We start from the raw sequence: 6,409 nt of genomic DNA on the forward strand, positions 1-6,409 counted from the left end.
TTGAGAGAAGTTTCTCATTTTATTTCTGCTCAACAAAGACATATAAACCAAGAACTAAGTTCAAAAATAATATTTGTGAATATACTCGATGGTGATGAATGCAAATAAAGACCCCATAAGACTGCCAAGACCTTTAAGACCTTGAAGACCCTGTGGACCCAAAATACCTTAAGGTCCCAAAAGGCCCCAATGACCCAAAAGACCCAAAAGTTCCCGAGGACCCAAAAGTATGTGAAGACCAAAAAGCTTGAGAACCCAAAAGTCCCAAAAGTTCCAGAGGACCAAAAGGTCCCAAAAATTTGCAAGGACCCAAGAGACTCATAAATTGAAACATTAAAAAAAATTGTTTCAAATATAAAGTTTATATTTAAAATTCATTTTATATTTGTTTCCTGAAATACATCGTTTTAAATATAAAGAAATAACGGATATAACAAGTCCCAAAAGTCCCAAAAAGTCATCAAGGACCCAAAAGTCCCAAAAGTTCCCAAGGACACAAAAGTCCCCGAATTTCCGGAGGACACAAAAGTCCCAAAAGTCGCCGAGTAACCAAAAGTCCCAAAAGTTCACAAGGACCCAAAAGGCCCAAAAGAGCCTGAGGACCCAAAATACCCAAAACATTCAGAGGGTCTTAAACATCAAGAGGGTAGACTTAAAATAAAGGTCAATATTAAGTTGCAGCTGCAGGACAATAACAGCTGCAGGACAACATTAAGTTTGTAGTTAATGGCTGTAATTTCAGGTCAAAATTGTCAGAATTGTCTAAAGCAGTCTAATGGGTCTTAAAATGTCTAAAAGGTGGAAAGGTCGAAAGGCCTAACTGTCTAAAAGGGTAGAAAGGAGTCAAACAGTTCTTAAACATTAGGGTCGAGCTGATGGCTAAAATGATGACCGGCCATTACAGTTTGGTGATATCTTTGGCTGATGTGTGGGACATGGAGCTGGAAATAGTGGCCGATCTATTCACCGTATTATTTGCCCTATATCTCATCTTACATATGCTTGGAGGTCACCCACCATCACCGCATGACAAAAACAAGGTGCAAAAATCCTTTACAGACCTTTCAGCTTCATACCATTAATCAGCACTGTGATGGAAATCATCGCTGCAGACATCAAATCCTTGCTCTTGTCCACTCGCTTTTCAAATTCAATTGAAGATTGCAGAATTTTGGAATTTGGCTGGGGTGATGGTGATAACGAACCACATTCTTGTCGAAAGATAGTCTGGCATATTTAATGTCAATTCAGTAATGGTTACAGATTGGAAACAAGATGAATGTCGATTCCAAGAATGGTGCACTTGCTGATGCAATGGCCTGCTTGTGATGCACCAAAAATAGTATATTGTGAGGTCGGGAATAAAATCCAAGCCATTAAGTTTAAAGTTAAGTGAGCTACTCTTGTTCCACCATCAGATTCAATCATTGCCATCCTTAAATCTACCCTTGACTTTATCTTCTCAAGCTCAACATGTTGTTTTCCTCATCCTTGTGTGTTCCTCAACATCTACTGTCAGGATGACGATTAAACAAGCTGTCATTAATGTACGACTTGATGCTGATATGTGTATCGATACCAAAAACGGATTTTGAGTAAAAATGAAAAATAAACATTTATGGAGGAAGCAATTCATCTTCCCACGAGTTTCACACGTGAGGAAATGGGAATATGGACTTAACGACATCAATTTGAATATTGTATTTTAAAGTCTGTTGATATAATCCATACTTATCTTCGAAGTGGCCAAAGATCTACTTGCATTACAATTCTCCAATGGAAAAATTCTTACCTGAAGTATTAGAATATTCTCCCTCGTTACAAGGAATGCAATAAAAGCAACAGAAAGGTTTTCCAACAAGAGCTGCTTTGCGAGTACCGGGTTTACATGGCTCACTGCAGATGGAGATTGGAACCTGAAAAATCACAGGACTTTTTGAACTTGAGGAAATGAATAATCTTCTTCATACAAGAGTCAATGCTAATGGAGGAACTAAAAAAGGGGATCAGGTTCATGAACCACCAGTGGCTATTGAGGCTGGAATCAACATACACAATGACGAAATATATACCAATATATGTCTGTTTTAGTACAGCGGATAAGCTCTCATATTTTAACAAATTGTGCATTTTATGAGAAAAGCATGAAATTTCTGGCATAGTAAGGTCATACCATAATGTTTATTTTCGGATGTGGAGGGAAGTCAGATTTAACCTCTGAGGGGACAGTGAGAATTAAAATCCAAGATGGCCACTTGTCACCCGGGTCTAATGTTCAAACGTCCTTAATTTTGGAACCAGACTGCGCAGAAAAACATTGATGGTGTAATTTCCAACTACATTGGGGATGCCCATTCATTTTGTGATACCTTAGAGAATGTCAGAATTCAAGGAAATAAATTTAGGTCAAGGTCAAGGTAAAAATTTATCAAAAAATAAGCACTCAGTTGAAATTTGCAAATGAATACCGAGTCATTGTGGCGAATTTAGTGATTTAGCCCCTCAGAGGGTGTGCTTGAGGCAGATGTGGCACAGTTATGTATTGTGTATATCCATGCTTAGACTAGCTGGGTACAGATGCATTATCTGTAGAGTTCAATGTTTTGTTGACCCTTAACAATAAAGAAATCCTGGCTATTGACATGTATCTAAGAAGATAGCATAGATGTAAAATGTGGTATGGTAGTTGGTGCTTTCATTGTGTTTTTGTCTTTCAGAATCTTCTCTCCTGCCGTGGTGATTTCGTCTCAACCATGCCGAAGCATCACTTCCTGATGGACCCTACCCAACCCTCTAAATCCAAGAAATCCAAGCCACCCCCCAGCACTAACTGGGACATTTGTGTCCTCTGGCAAGTAGTAACACATTAATCTTTGCAGTGTCCTCTCAGATCAACGAAACAGCCCGATGATAGTGGCTATGCATCCATGGCAGAAGACGTTCTCCAGTTTCACACCCTTCAGGACATGCCAAAGGACCTCCACCTGGAGCGATTGGATGACGGAAATGGCATAGAATCCACTCTGAAGGCACACAGGGCTGAGTGTCACAATAAATGCCGGCTATAATTCAACAAAAAGGCGTGTGGCGAGCAAAGTCGGGGAGAATTGAATACAAGAGAACGAGGTACCTCTTCTGTGCACACCAGATCTGCTCACAGCCATCCACAGTACACAGAGCCTACTTGTTTCTTCTGCAATGAACCTGCTGGTTCTGTAGATTTACATAATGCATCAACCTACAACATCGACACAAATGTGTGGAAGTGTGCCCTTGAAATTGAGGACTCTGTTCTTTTGGCCAAGCTTGCAGCAGGGGACATGATGGCCATTGAGGCTAAGTACCATCACCACTGTCTGCGTTCACTGGAAACAGAGCCAGGCAGGCTGCACCCAAAGGTAATGGTGGAGATGATTCTTGCCTGCATGGCATAGCCTTTGCTGAGCTTGTGGCATACTTGGAAGACATGAATATTGATGAAGGCAGTGCTCCTGTGTTCAGACTGACAGACATCGCTCATCTGTACAACGTCAGACTGGAGCAGCTTGGTCGGCTGTAGCAAAACGGATTCACACCACCAGACTGAAAAACCGACTGCTTACTGCGCTTCCTGATCTGAGGGCACATTCACAGGGAAGAGACACAATTCTGAGTTTAGAGAAGGACAATGGACCAGCCCTCATGATGGCCTGTCATCATGACAGTGATGCCATGCACTAAATGCGAGCAGCACAGGTGGTGCGCAAAGACATCTTTGACTCAAGTTTCTCCTTTGATGGGTCGTTCCAGGCAAATTGCCAACAGGAGGCAGTGCCACCAGCCCTCTTGGCTCTGGTCAACATGATACTTGATGGGGCAAACATTGAGCATCAGACGCAGCTGGTACACACAACCAGCACAAAACCTGCCCTTGCAATCGCCCAATTAATGGTGTTCAACAGCGTAAAGCATGCACGGAACATGGATTCACCAAGCTCAGAACGTCATAGCCGCAGCCGAGAAACTCCACTCTCACTCTATCTGTCCCTCAAGATTCTTGCAGTTACACGAAGTGGAATGCTAGTTAACACACTGTTCCATCTGGGATTGTGTGTTTCCTGTGACAGGCTGTTGCAACTCACATCAGACATTGCCAATGGTGTCTGCCAGCGCTTTAGAGTGGAAGATGTAGTGTGTCCACCAAACTGCATCACAGACTGTTCACAACAGGGGCTGTGGACAACATCGACCACAATCCAAGTTCTGCAACAGACAAAGATTCCTTCCATGGCACCAGAATCTCGCTTATGCAGCATCCGTCACACACAAATGACGGAACTGATCGTGGTGTACTAGTGATTAGTCAGTGTGGCTCTTCCACCAAGTCAGTGACACCTCTGCCATCAGCCAACACAAATGTGACACCCGCTGCCCTCAAGACAAAGGACTTTAGTGCGCCAGCTGCACAAGGTCGCGCGAGACCTTCCAACCTACTAGCTGCTGCAGCTGCCACAGAAGATGAGTATGCATGTCTCAGCAAAGTCAAGACAGCTGTTTAAAAGTCTACCATGGATGGCAGGATATCGTGGTCTGCGTACCACTCTGACGCACACTAAGCTGCCATCCCACCTGCAGCAATCAACACACTATTGCCTCTGTTTCTTGACAATGCACACTCAGTGGCAATGATACGGCACTCCATGGACATCATCAAGGAAGCAGTTCAGCACGTGAACCCTGGTCAGGTTCCTGTCCTTGCTGCTGACCAACCACTGTATGGTATTGCTAAGGAAATCCATTGGGCTTGGCTAGCCACTCACGGGGAGAATCATTTTGTGATCATGTTCGATGGTCCACACATCAAGATGGCTCCGTTGAAGTCGCAGCACTGAAGAGTGACTGTGGTCTCTTTTCGAGGCTGTACATCTCCTGTCAAACATGAGACAGAGACATAGACAATGTATTCTCCCATGCAAACCAGGCAGCCCCGCCAGCTCTGTCAACTGGAAGGAAAATTCGGATTGGGGTTAAATCAGATCTACTTCGGTGCCTGGAATCAGATCTGCTCGAAAATAATAGTGTGCCTCTGGCTGATGCCACAATTCTTGATGGTGCAGCTGTGGTTCATATGCTAAATCCGGGAACATCAAGAACATTTCAAGAGTATGGAGAAAGAGTGTTTGCACCATACATCTCTGCTCAACTTGAGAAAAACAGCCGCATCGACCTTGTCTGGGATACCCATCCGCCAGCCTCAAAGCCTCAACAAGACAGAAGAGGGGAAAGGGCACCAGGGAAAGAGTGACTCCTTCCCTTGTGATGCCAAAGAACTGGAAGGACTTGCTTCGATGCTATAATAACAAAACCGAATTGTTTGCTTTCCTGTCATGCATAGTTGTTCTTCTTCCTCTAGCAGAGGGCAAGGAACTGTATGCAGCAGATGGAAGTGGAGTCCTTTGCTCTCCACCTGAGTCATACTTGGCCTGCCTTGCTCCATGTTCGCAGGAGGAGGCCGACACTCATCTACTTCTGCATGTTGCAGATGCTGTGCAAAAGGGGTGTAAGAAGGTGTCCATACATAATACTGATGTGGTAGAACTGGCTATAGCTTCATTCAGCAAGACAGCTCCTAATGAGCTGTGGGTTGCCTTTGGTGTCAGGTCAAGCTTTCGTTACATAGCTGTTCACGAAATGGTTGCCACAATGAATCCAACACAGTTTCTGACTCTCCCAGTCCTTCATGCTTTCACCGGGTGTGACACTGTATCTGCATTCACTGGCAGAGGAAAGAAGACTGACTGGGAAAGTTGGAAGTCTTTCCCAGAGGTGAATGATGCTTTCAATGAACTCCTATGCATGCCAAGTGAGGTCAGTGAAGGATCAATGTTACTGCTGGAGCGATTTGTGGTGCTAATGTATGACCGAACCATTGAGAGCACGGAAGTGAATCATGCCAGGAAACAGCTCTTCACACAGAAGTCTAGAACACTAGAGAACATTCCTCCAACCCAGGCAGCACTCAAACAGCACATCAAGCGCACTTGCTACCAGGCCAACTGTTGGAACCAGCCATTGGTTCTGGATGCAGAGATGCCAGAGCCATCTGACTGGGGCTGGACAAAGGAAACAACTGGGTGGCAGCCGCTTTGGACCACTCTCCCCGAAGCATCAAAATCGTGCATTGAATTGATCCGCTGTCGCTGTGAGAAAGGATGCACTGGACGGTGCAAGTGTGCCAAAGCTGCGCTCAAGTGCACTTCACTGTGCAACTGTTCTGGAGGTTGTTAGATTTTGATCACTACCATTACCATCATCTTCATTGCTATTAATGAAGTATGAAATAGACGAGCAGCATGGGACTATTCTGTTAATTTTTTTGTATTATAATCCCTATAGTGTCAAAATGGAAGCAGTTTCGCTATATTGCGTA

At 44.0% G+C, this 6,409-nt stretch overlaps 1 pseudogene; it reads left to right on the forward strand.

Annotated features, from left to right (window-relative positions):
• Positions 1–887: 887 nt before the first annotated feature.
• On the forward strand, positions 888–5,809 carry LOC147034837 (uncharacterized; annotated as a pseudogene).
• Positions 5,810–6,409: the final 600 nt, after the last annotated feature.

Source organism: Eptatretus burgeri, chromosome 1 (assembly GCF_056783735.1).
Source record: "Eptatretus burgeri isolate ZD-2024b chromosome 1, Ebu_testis_v1, whole genome shotgun sequence".
In the NCBI taxonomy this organism is placed as follows: Eukaryota; Metazoa; Chordata; class Myxini; order Myxiniformes; family Myxinidae; genus Eptatretus; species Eptatretus burgeri.